The 12,925-nt window shown below is 43.0% G+C and overlaps 1 protein-coding gene across 2 annotated transcripts in view; it reads right to left on the bottom strand.

Annotated features, from left to right (window-relative positions):
- The window catches only part of NLGN1 (neuroligin 1), a 595,801-nt gene extending 587,142 nt beyond the window's left edge, over positions 1-8,659 (bottom strand). Inside the window, exon 1 of one of the 2 annotated variants that reach the window (XM_054040478.1) lies at positions 8,125-8,659. The gene's annotated coding sequence lies outside the window, so the exon portion shown is untranslated. Of the gene's footprint in view, positions 1-7,515; positions 7,578-8,124 lie in introns of those variants that run through there. The other variant, XM_054040480.1, reaches the window with a different exon arrangement.
- Between the last annotated feature and the right edge of the window lie 4,266 nt (positions 8,660-12,925).

Raw genomic sequence — 12,925 nt, 5'->3', positions numbered from 1 at the left:
GTGATGAACTTTGCACCACTGGAAAAGTCTCCAGCAAGAAGGAGTGTTTGTGTTGGGTGTGCTCCCATGCTCCCAGGTGCAATCTGAATCATATATTCACAGAGGAATTTTACAAGTGACTGTTTCTTGGATGCCATGTTTAGAATCTTTTTCCATGGAGGCAGGGGTCATCCATCAATTACCTGGTATTTCTTGCATTCAACCTTAGATCTTGCCCTGCACTGTCTTTCTGCATTTTTCCACAGTTACTGTTGTGATATCTGTCAAGGTCTTTGATTACAGAATTAATTTTGTCAAATCCTTGTAGGACCTGCCTCAAGTACACAGCAGCCAATTCATCAAATGTGTGGAATTTGTCTCTAGCCATCATTTGTATGGCAGCCATGGCATCTCTGGCGTTCCCTGTGGTTTCTTTGTTGAATGCTTTTAGCTCATGGATTCTTTCAGCTTCAGCTTCCAGCTGATGCCCTAATTAAGCCTTGTCTGCTCTTCTCCTTGTTTCATCAGCATGGAAGAGGGCCATAGGCACAGATCCTAATGGGTGACTAGGAACAGTTGCCATTGAAACATCATCTCTGCATCTTGCTAAGGGCAGGGCTCTGTGGAAAACAATTTCTGAACTGATAGCTGCTGTGACTGTCCCTCTCTTGCCAGACTTAATTTGCTCAGCAAATATTTTGATGCCAGATTTCTTAACTGGCCTGGAGAAGCTACGTGTCCCATCAGAATCAAGTGAACCTCTCACAAATCTCACCATTTGTTTTTCACCAACATCTGCTATTTTCATCCGAGACTATTGTACATCTGATGTTACATAAAGTCCAGTAGATATGTTGTTAAGCATCTTTGGCTGTAATTCTGGATCAAATGGGTTTTTCATATTGTTGATGACATGGCTGATAAGAGCTATAACATGCTCTTCATCCTTCTTTAATGCAGAGGCAAGGACTTGTACGTGGACTTTGTCTTCATCACTACTTCTTGTTAGGCCACTTCTTTCTCTGACAGCTTTTGCATATTCATAATAGGAATATGTGTCTTATCTCTAACACATACTGACCTGTGCATAAGTGTCACTGAATTGAAAAGCTAGCTTCTAGAATATTTCAAAGGCTGCATAGACATGCATAGGCAATTACAAATTAAAACCTTCTAAATGCTACCTTGTATATACAAAAGCTTACCAATGGAGAAGCATTACAATAGGAATTCACATACATTTATATCTTCCCACTATGCAGTACAAACCGTGGGCATGCCATCTACTGTTACTGGTGCACAACCTTCACTATGTGTGCACTCTGGTCAGTAAATTTCAACTGAAAATATAAAAATCACTTGTGAGATACTTTAACAATTGACAATGAGATACGAAAACATTTCATGTTGGTATATTGCAAAATGTTCATAGTCACCATTTTTGCCAGTGCTAAAAAGCTTCATTTCTGGGGGGAGGAAAGCTTGCCCATGCAAAACCAATACAAATCTTTTACTACATTGTTGTTTGTAGCAACATTGTTCTTGTTTGACCAATAAACACCACATTAAGGTGTTGAAATTAATATAAACGGTAACACGGGTAGTCATAGTCATGTTGTAGTGTTCCTGGAACTGTGCAAAAAAATGACACTTTTATTTTGGATACCATTGTTTCACCTTACCTACGGGCTTATGGTACCATTTGACAGCTCCACATCATACCTCATCTAACAGACATAAAATAAGCTTTCAATGGTATATGATGGGGTATGTGTAAAGTGGGTACATTAAACTCCAAAAATATGGCCCTTTTTGGAGAACTGCTGCACGCCTATATAGGTCCCTGCAGAATGATATAGTAGTTCCATTGGATAACCAGGCAGTGCTGTGGGTAGTTTGACTCTTTTCCTCTCATCCTGTGACCATGCTTCCACCATGTGGGTTGGGGAGGAGGAGGCAACATACATTTAACTTGTAACCTAATAAGGACCTGATCCAGCTCCCACAGAATTCAACACAAAGACTCCCATTGACTTCAATGGGAAGAGGATCAGACCCTAACTAAATAAAAAGAGCTGGTATTTAAGAGTATTCAGTTATTTTAAGTTAAAAATAATGGCAGTTCCATTATGAAAATATAAAAACCCTCTAAAAAGCATCCTTCAGATGGCTTAATTTTTCTTACACTGTGTAAACATAGGTGCTACTATTGGTATTCCTGCTATTTATCCCTTTTTCATATAATGAGTTTATAGATATGAGAAACTGTCTAACACGTCTAACTAGTTCTGACTAGTTCAATACTGTATATTATAAAACGGCATTGGGAAACCTCGTGTTCTCACTGGCCAACAGTAGTGAAGATATTTAGCAGCTATGGTCCTGATTTTCCATAGTTTCACTCCTGCTTTATGCTAAAAATCAATGAAGCCACATGACATAAAACAGTGTAATACAATGTGGACTCAGGTTTTACATTTGAGTTGGAACTAGTTTTGTTTCAAGCCACTTCACAAATATCAGTGTGCCTCCAACAAATAATGGATATTGACCAGGAAGAATTTTCTAATTATATTCAATTAGTAGCTATTATATTCAATTAGTAGCAATCTGATCACCAATAAATGCTGGCTATGTAATCTTCTCTCCAGTCAGGTATCTTCTTTCCAGCTTCCTCCCTGTTTCCTGTTCTCCCTTCTTTCTACTTTCACCTTCCCTGCTTGACTCTTCATGCTCTCCACCACCTTCCTTCCCCTAGCTCTGTCTCCTTCCTCCCACCTGCAGATGCATGAGCTTGCCTACCCTCCATGGGTTCTCTGATAGCAGTCCCATTATCTGTTCAGGAAAGGTCTCTACTCCATAGGGACAAGACCTCTGACTCCTCTGCCAGCATACACACCAACCACGTAATTCCTCCCTTCCTTTGTTTGCTTGTTTTTTCAGGAGAGGACATACTCTGAGGCTTTCATTTCGGAACTACATTTTGAGGTGGAAACATACTTGAAGAAGAAATAAAACCATTTCTCTTCATTTTTTCCTCAATTTTTACAAAGGGTCTTCCGTGTGTGCATGTGTACATCATGCTCGGGTGTCGCCATTTCTCAGGGGGTTGCACAATATGATTTTGGGCATAATTGTCCTCAGGGAACATGGACAGTCTTAAAACAATTTGATCTCTCCCTACTTCCAAGCTATTTTATAATCAAAAGCAGAATCTTATTCCCTTCATCAGCACTTACAAAATCCTAAATCTGTTGTTTGACAAAATGTATGACCCCACTTAAATTGCCCTTCTTAGAATGAATGTCAGCATTTTGGCCCTCTGTGGCGTATGTTATGGAAGACACTGGTAGGCCAGTTTGTTTAGTCATACAGCAAACTACGGTAAGGACCCCGCCATCGGCAGAGTCTGTACCCCGGACTTTCAGCTTGCAAAGCCCAGACCTGTAATACATGAGTTAAAAGGAGTAATTCCATTAGCTGGCAGCAGCAATAGGCTGTTATCCTCTGTGCAGACAAGCCACTAGAGGATGAGCTAGGGCAAAGAATAAAATTCTACAGCAAAAAGTAAGATTAGTGCTGCCAGATTAGTATTCACTCGTAACACCACAATGGCATAAAGACCCCATATGCAGAGTTGGAACTGCCCCACTGCAATGGGGATACCACTGCCAGTATAGTATGCAAACCATCAGTATTACCCAGATAGGTGGGGGAATATGAATGTCTGAAAGGTTTCTGTTGTCCCATATGGTGGAGGCCACATTATCTATGGCTTCCATATCACGCACTCTCTCTTGCTCAAACCAGGTTTATCCGCCCCTTGCACTTCCCTGGCCTATTGATAGAATGGTGAGGCCAATTTGGGATCTTGTAACCTTAGTGGGAGTTTTGCAAGATGTCTGCAAGGGGGGGTGTTCTGGCTCCATGTTTCCCATCTCCATGTTTCTTTCAAATAAGTCTATTTTGGAGAAGGTACCATTTCATTGTCCTGTATCATTCACTGCTTTCCTTCTCCAGATCTGTCCTATATATTGCAATATTTGCAATTTTTCCAAATGTTTAACTTCCACCTAGTGGGTTGTGCATGGAACCAGAAGTCAAGAAACTTGAGTTCTATTTACAGTTGCCACTGAATTGCTGTCTGACCTTCCATAAATCACTTACTTTTTGGGGGGCCTATTTTCCCATCAACAAAAGTGGGGATACCGATACTTACCCACAACTGTAAAGCACTTGGAGATTTTCAGATAAAAGGTATTATGTAAGTGCCAAGTATTATTAGTAACCATTTGAACATAGGTACAACAAATCAATGTATTTGATAATGAAAAACCTGGGGCCCAGAACTCGCAGTGCAGGGTATAAATAACTCCATCCTGTGATGTTACTCATATCAGGTCCCTGTAATATTGTTCTTCCTCTAAAAGATGTTCCCAGTGCTAACTTAACAACAAGAACAAAATGGGAAACTATATTTTACCTCTACCAGAAATTATGCCTAGAGATTTAATTTAGCATGCACTAGATCAGCAATGTTCTCTATCCAGTAATGAAGTACTATGTTGACCTATGAACTTGAGCAGTTGCCTGGAACTGACTTTCACTTTAGGAATGGTTATCATCACAGCATATGTACCACTGAAATCTAGTCTTGTTGCAGCAGATAGAGTGATTGTCTGAATGTTCAAGGAATGTTCAAGTTAAAATGATCAACAAAGTTCTGCAAACACTGACTTCATGATTCCATAATTAAATCACAGGCAAATGTAGAACAAAGAACCCCACAGCAAGCTTAACAATGTGAAGCTCAGATGGATATGCCCATTACAAGTAACCAGTTAATATTGCTAAATATTTCTGAAGTTAAAAAGAAGGAAATTAAAAGAGTAGAATTAAAAATAAACCTGCCCTCACTGCAGGATAGGGGTGGGGATTTTTTGTTGTTGTTGTTGTTTTTTTAAACCAGTGAGGTTAAAAGAGGGTGGCTAGCTTTTTTTGGAGTTCAGTGGGTTGCATAGTAACTCATTTTGAAAAAAACTCTTTGGTCCCTTCCAGTCGTAAGGACAACAGGTTTGGGCCCAATGTTTCTGAGAGCATTCAGGTTAATACAAGTTCTAAAACTTTGATCCAAGAAGTGTCAGAGAAAATGTGGTAAGCCAAAAAATGTTGCCACCATATAAATCATGAAATGGATTCTGAAATCCTTATTCTTCCTTACTCTGCCAGTAGTCCCATTGAAGACAATGTTATCAGAATCTGCACATACACATTTTACAGAAAAAATACAAGGTAATGCTTTGATTAAAAAATCCGTTTCTTTGACTAATTATATTACGTTCAATAGTAGCCCAGAGAACCATATGATGAATTGAACCTACTTTTGGAATCATGTTTTTCCACAATGATTTGTCAATAACATGAAATGGAATTCCAATTGAACACTGTGTGAGATATACTTAAAATAAATAATCAAAGTCGCCTTATTTACAAGTGTTGTCTCTACCACCAGCTACAGATTGTTTTAAAGATTACTAAAGAGAACTGAAGGGAAACGTAGGTAAATTCAAGTCTTGTGCTTGAGCAATCTTTTAAAACAGCCAGGCTTCATTCTTCTACAATAGTGAGTTCCCAATGGTCAAAAGAGTGGCTTTAATTTTTTATTTCAATTTTGGATACATCCTAAATGCAAATGATGGATAAAAAAAACCCAATCAATGAATAAAGAAAAAGGTGAAAATAAAGTCAAGGGAAAGGGATAACATGAAAAAGGAGATTCCCCTCAGCACTGCAGGAGCATTAATATATTCTGCTGGAAGACTGAACACCACAGCGCCTGCTTATATTTAAGAGGATTGGAAAAGCTAACGACAGAATCAGCAAGCTTACAAAAAACATTTACTACTTCTTTTAATCAAAACATGTAATCAGAAGGCCAGAGTGATGATTACCTTCTTCTTTCAGTGTAAGTCACTGAAACAGGCTGTTAGCTGGACTTCAGCTCCTGTCTATGCCAAGGACAATGTAAATATCACAACGCTGAAAAGGTATGGTCAGGCATTACCCTTATTTCCAAATAAACTCTTCTCTGTAGGCTGGCCTGTTGCTAGATTACAATGGTTGTCTAAAATCAAGATCTATTCACTGAACTCCATACAATGTGAGACCCACAGAAAGAAACATCCACCTTTTGTTAAGGACACCTTTATTACCAAGAACCTTTTAGTAATTGCTGAGTGTAATTAGTTATTCGGGGGATGCTGCAAAAGGCTAAAGTTACCCATACTAGAACACAATTTATTTAGATTCTTTATAGACTGCTGTATTGTTAGCATTCATAGATTTCTTTGTTTTAAAAGTAAAAAACCATTAAATCCCATAAAAAGCCGAATATTTCTACAGTTGGCTGCTAACTGAAATTCTTACTCCTCAAGGGCCATGTGTATCATTAAATAGGACCTGGAGAAACAAAAATAATTAGAGCAAGTTGATCGAGACCGAGAGAAATCTCTAGTGTTTGAGACTGAAGAGCGGGCCAGTATTCCGAGTCCCACCCCACCCCCAGGTATAATGATGCCCTGATAGCACAGCTCTGCCCAGAATGAATGTCCAGTCGGTGCAAAGTCACAACCCAATTTCATTTAACATGCAAGGCAGGTGCTTTTCCATCATCCCCACCACACATGCTGCTGGGCCCGTACAGAACATTTTACATGTTTGGATTACATTCCTGGGGGAGAAGGAAGGTAACTGCCTAATAATGCAGCGTGCCTGAGAACTACCCGAGCCGGGAGGGCTGGGGGGGGGGGGGGAGAGAGAACTCTTGTCCTTACAGGGGCTTCAAAAGGAAATGCATAAACTTTAGGGGGGGTGCATGCCGGATTAGTGTAAATGGGGAGGGACGGGGCTACCCAACAGGAGAGCGTGGAGACTAGGCAGGGGCAGAATGCGGTTTCTCCGCGTGTGTGCTGGAGCTGGAGCGATCTCGCCTTCCCTTTGTGGCCAGATCTCTTCCCTCGCCTCCTCCCTGTGGGTATCCCCCCTCCCCAGTACGGCCTTTCCTGGCTCTCCTTTATCTCCGCTACCCATTGGCTCTGTCTCCGGCTCCTTCTCCGCGCTGCAAAGCTGCAACTCACTAGCGAGCGCGCCGCACTGAGGCTGCGGCGGCCCCAGCACTCGCCTTGCGTCGGTCTCTCGCCCACCGAGGCTTTTCCTGACTCTCTTGATGAATCCCTCCTCGCCCGCACAGACACACACACACACACACACCCCTCGGCTAGCTCTCCCCTGTACACACATGCACAGACGCACACAGCAGCCACTGGACATTCAGGGGTCAAGCGATCATACGAGAGAAAGAGGGGGAGCCGCAGAAATCTCAGCGATGAACAAACAACGGAGGAAGGGGGATTTAGAGGAGATGAGATTTAGGGAGCCACCGGAGGGGAAGCCAAGAATTCCCAAATCGCCAAGGCGGCGGGCAGCAGGGCGGATTGACACTGGTAAAAGAAAGTCCCTCAGACTGAAATGACATACCAGAGTCTGGGCTGGAGCAGGAAACGTGTTGGTTACTCATGGAGATTGAGCACACACCGCAGAAAGATTCCCCTTATCCTCCCATCTGAACCCTAACATCCGCGATTCAGTCTCCTCTTGGTAACTCTTGCTAAGATGAACCTCCCAGTTCAATTAATTTGCTTTTAGTGGAGGGAGAACCTGCATTTTTTGTTGTTGTTGTTGTTGTTCCACTGTCGAGTTCTCCCCTGGGGAATTTTAACTACTTATCTTTCCTTTTTAAATGCAAATAAAGGCTTTTGTGGGCAATTTTCCACAGGGCTTTTCAGAAATACTGCCCTGCTCCAGAAAGTGCTATCAGGAGATTTATTTTAAAACAGAAGGTGGGTGTTTTAAAACAGTTACCAAATATATTCCAAACATGTGCACAACCAACAAACTCTTAGATATAGCGATGCAAGTAGCTGCGAATATCAATATTCACGGAAGAAAGCAACCATCTGCATTATAAAAACTCAAAAGGACGAGGGGATTGCACAGAAAAAGCAAAGAGATCAGCCCAGCTGCTCTGAAAAAGAAGTTATTGGTAACCCATAGCAAATGCTGTGGCCTCAAACAGCTCACCCTTACCTTATCACTACTGCTCGTTTGCACCTGATCTGCAACCATAAGTACTTCGACGTACTCAATGTGAAGCTGAATTTAAGCAATTTCTTCATGCGCGTCTTTTATAGGCTCAAAAGAAGAATGTTATGACTGTCCTCTTCGGTATCCATTCGCTCCCCAAAGAATTCCCATTTTCTTGAAAGAGGCAAAATCATATATATGTCTACATACAAACGGGTACTGTAATATATCCAAAAAGGGGGGGGAGGGGGAATCAGAGAGGTGTCACTACAAACTTGGCAAGCAAGACGTATCCACGGATTTCCTAGCAGGAATGCAAAAAAAAACCTGATGCAAAATACAAAATTCCCAGGGAGATTTAGAAGCCAAAACGCCACACTGGAGAAACGCGTGAAAAGAGCACAAACGGGATGGTTGGATAAATCTTTCCTAGCTATACATCCGTCAGCAAAGTGAGCAATCGCCTCCCAAATCCGAGCCAGTGCAGCTGCTGCAGTTGAGTTGCTTTCTCTCTCCCGATGCTGCTGCTGCTACCTGTAGACACACACACACACACACACACACACACACACACACACACACAGGGACCCACAGCTGTGCAACATGCACGCTGCTGCTGCCTGTGCAAAAACGAGGAGCAGGTTAACCAATCAGCAACGTGCCTCCCTTTCCCTTCCTCCTCTGCTCCCTCACAGTGGGGCCTGGATTCTGGGGGGATCCCGCGCGCGTATGTGTGTGTATGCGTGTGCGTCCTGCTCGCGCTCTCTCTCCCTCTCTCGTGTCTCTCTCACACTCCCTCTCTCCTGGCTCTAGACTTGGCCAGCAGCGGCGTGGTGGCAGCACTGAGGGTGAAGGGCCCAGACGTCAGATGTGACGTGCACCAAAGACACTGAGATGCACGTGAGTGAGGAGAAGCAGCAGCAACAGCGGCTGAGAGCCTCTGCCACTGAAAGTTTCCCCAGACCCGTTGGTCTATCTGACCACTTTCCCCAGCTTCCTCCCCCTTTATTTTTCCAGGCTTTAAACGCAGGAAACAGGACCACCAGGACAGGGAATCCATACAGCATGATGGGATGCTGGGGGGGTGGGGAGGGTGTCTGCTTCAATTTGTCCCCATCTCTAGCCCTTTCTCCCCCTCTAAGTTCAGGAACAGAGGTTGTCCAACTGGAAAACACATCAGCCAGCCAGTCAGTTTGTCCAATATGGTGTATTCAGAAAGAAAAAAACAGCTCTACTGATCACCACCTCCCTTCCCTTTTTCCATTCTCTAGCTGCAGGAGCGCGTTAAACAGGCAAGAAAGCCCATCACTCACTATGACATATTCCAACATCAGGCTCTTCCCCTGCAATGCCCATTGCTAATGGTGGTATGTGTGTATTACATGTACACCCGATGCCCCACCCTATAATGACCATAATCAGTTCAGTTCCACACATGAGTGCCCGAAACACCCGGCCTCATCTTTCCTACCTCTTTTTCCAGTCGCCGTTGTACATTTGTCTGAGACTTTCCAAGAGCTTTATCCATTTTAATTAATGGGGATCCACAGATCCTCTGGTATAGTATTATCATTGCCCATAAACCAAATTTTACAGGTGGGTCGATGGAGGCCGAGAGGCTAGTCACACAGAGGCAGTGGCAGAGCTGTGAATGGCATCTAAGAATCCTATCTTCCAGTCTTGTCTAATGCAGGCAGCTGCATCAGAGCAAAATGGGCCCTGGTGCCACTTCAGCCAGTAAATTACCTTGGTACCAGTGCAAGCTCATTTTATACCAGTACAGTACTTCCATAGTGGAAGGATTGTACCACTGGTGATACATTGGTGTTATGACCCCAATGCAAAAAAATCCCAGGATAGACAAGGGACAAAGTCTCTTGCTTTAACTACTATTATTGTTATAGTTCATAAACATGCATGATGCAGAACAAACAGATACAAGAGAGTCCCTGGCCTTGAGAGTTTACAATTTAAGTTAGGACATGACTTCAGTGAATAAGACATTGGGGATGTCAGGGCAAAGGGGAAAATAATGAATGCAAATCAAGAACAACAGCAGTATCATATGGTACTACTTGATGAGCCCGGAAGACCTCTACATACCCCTGTTTGAGAACTACTGGCTTAAGATATGTCTACACTGCAGTGTAAGCCCAGCAGGCTTTGAACACAGAATCAAGCCACCCACCCCTTTCCATTTACACACAAATTATGCTAACCCAGCCTGAGCCCAGACATCTAGACTGCAATTTGATAGCCCTGGCCACAGCTGGAGTCAGCTGAGATAGACCAGCTTCCAGTGCTTTATTGCAGTGTAGACATACCTGAACAGGGAAGCAGAGACTAAATCCTGCAGGCCCTCGAAAACCACTCAACACTTTCTTGTGAAAGAAAATGTGACACAGCGTTTCTTATTGAGAGAGACAGGTAAACCCAACATCACAGCCCAGCAATTCGTTATATTGCTGGATTTTGTGTGTAAGTGTGGTCTGTCTCAAGAGTGTGATTTCGAACAAAGTAAAGTAGGGGAGGAGGGACATAAGGCTGAGCCCAGCAAAGATTCCTCACAGTTCCTGTGTGAGACAAGCATGCACAAAAGCTATTTATAGAAAGGGCAAAATATCACTGCTGAGAAATCGGTGCAATTGGATGAACAGATGGAGTGAAATGTTTTATTCTTTAATAGTAGTGCTGGATGCAGAGCAGCCTAGAAATCCTGCAGATATTCCAAAAGGTATCACACATGGATGTGTTCAAGTATGGGATTTTTTAGCACTGGAGTCCATGTAACATATGGGGTTCTAAAGCAGAAATCTGTCCAGCAATCCCAAAAGTTTGGGGCATGGAAATGCCTTTTTAACAGCCATTCAAAACCTTGATTTATCACCAGGAGAAATGTACATGACTTTTGAATATATGAGCACTCTCTCTTTAGTGCCTGTTTCCACTGGCTGCGAAAGCAGGTCCAGATTCTCCCATCTGCTGTATGGCATTGAGGGAGGCAAAATGAGCCTGTAGAGCCCCAAATACATGGGCTAGTGGAAGTAGTACCTCTGCTATACTTCCCCAGTCTCAGAGAAATGGAGTCCCCCAGCCACTACCCTGCCCCACTCATAAACACACATAAGAAATGGGTGGTTCAGGCACCTGCAGCTTTGTGGTGAGGGGACCTACATGTGTGGAGGAGAGAAGCTATTCTACATGGCATGCTCCCCCCCATGCTGTGTGAATTTCTCCTGGAAATCTGCATAGTTGTTACTGCTGATGGAAGCAGCAGTATCTCTCCTTCACCTTCAGACCCATTTGAGAAAGTAGTAAGTTGCAGATACCAGAGAATCCAAGGCAGTGTTGCTTCTCTAAGGGAGCTGTGAGACGGATGTGGCAACATCCTGCCACATCCTTGGAAGACTTTATTGAATTATCTTTAAGTGTCCATTGGATTAAATGAGCAGTTTATGTATTACTATGGACTGGGATTGTATGTAACTTTTGTACAAAAACCCAGCCTTTTGAAGCCAAGCCCTGAGGAGAGGGTGATTAACTGCTCCCAGAGACCGGAAATCAAAGGGCAGAGCTGTATAAAGAAACAGGCTGATGTGTCCAAGCTCAGTTCTGGTTCTGAATTTGTAATCACGGGGGGTGGGGGACCCACAGTTGTGGGTTTTGAAGGACTGACACCTACCAGAGCCCAAGTCTGGAGTTAGGGTTGATCTTTGATAAGCTTGTTAGTATGCGTGTAGGTTCTTTTATGCTTTTTAATATGTTGTCTCTGTAATGCTTTCATATTAGGAATAAATGTGCTTATAAAAAGCTGCATGGTAACTTATAACTGCGGACAATTATGCTATACATTTGCCTTTCAAGAGAAAGCAAATGGCAGATGCTGGTTGGTTAGGAATACTATACTGTAGGCAAGGAATGGTACTGCCTGGGAAAACTCCAGTCAAGAGGGACACAGCAGGGCCGGCCTTAGGATTTATGGGGCCCTGTGCAGTATTATTAAACTGGTGCTCCTCTGCCCAATGGCAGCCTGGGCTCGCATGTGAATTTTAGATAAGGGTGGGCTTTTGAAGGATTTATTTTAAAAATTATATGTATAAAGATCCAAGCATTTAAGGCTAAAGATGAATACTCAGATTGTGCATCTAAAAATCTATGCAAGGATTTTTTGAGATATGATTTTATCATCTTCAGCAACACACTCATGAAATGTTTTTAAAGCAAATTTTAAACTAAAGGTCCTGTAGACTAATATGTTCTGAGTAAATATTACAGTAATGCACAACTGTTTTTGTCAGTAAATTCAGGAAGTGACAGTATATACCTGGGGGTTGGCAAATGCCCGTTAAATGGCTTCATTACCACTTGAGTGGCTCTTTAACAGTTTCAATGTTGTGCTAATAGGTCTGGCAGGCTCTCACTTTTGAGTACTAACTAGGTCCCCTCCAGAGGAAGACTCGCCACCAGGTGGGAGCCTACAGGAAGGGTCAGAACAGGGATAGGAAGAGGCGGAAGTGTGGACAGTAGGACCTAGGGGTGCCCCGAATTTTTGGATGCCCTACGCAGCCATGTATGCTGCGTAGGGTGACCAGATGTCCTGATTTTATAGGGACAGTCCTGATATTTGGGACTTTTTCTTATATAGGCACCTATTACCCCTCACTCTCTATCCCGATTTTTCACATTTGCTATCTGGTCACCCTAATGCTGCGTATGCCTAAGGACGGCCTTGAGAGACACAGATCTCTGCCAAAGATGGCTGGGAGCTGCAAGCCTTTCAATGGGCGTCCTTGGTAGACCATGG

Source organism: Malaclemys terrapin, chromosome 9, assembly GCF_027887155.1.
Source record: "Malaclemys terrapin pileata isolate rMalTer1 chromosome 9, rMalTer1.hap1, whole genome shotgun sequence".
Taxonomy (NCBI): Eukaryota; Metazoa; Chordata; order Testudines; family Emydidae; genus Malaclemys; species Malaclemys terrapin.
The sequence above is the reverse complement of the archived record's forward strand: the minus strand, read 5'-3'. Positions and strand labels throughout refer to the sequence as shown.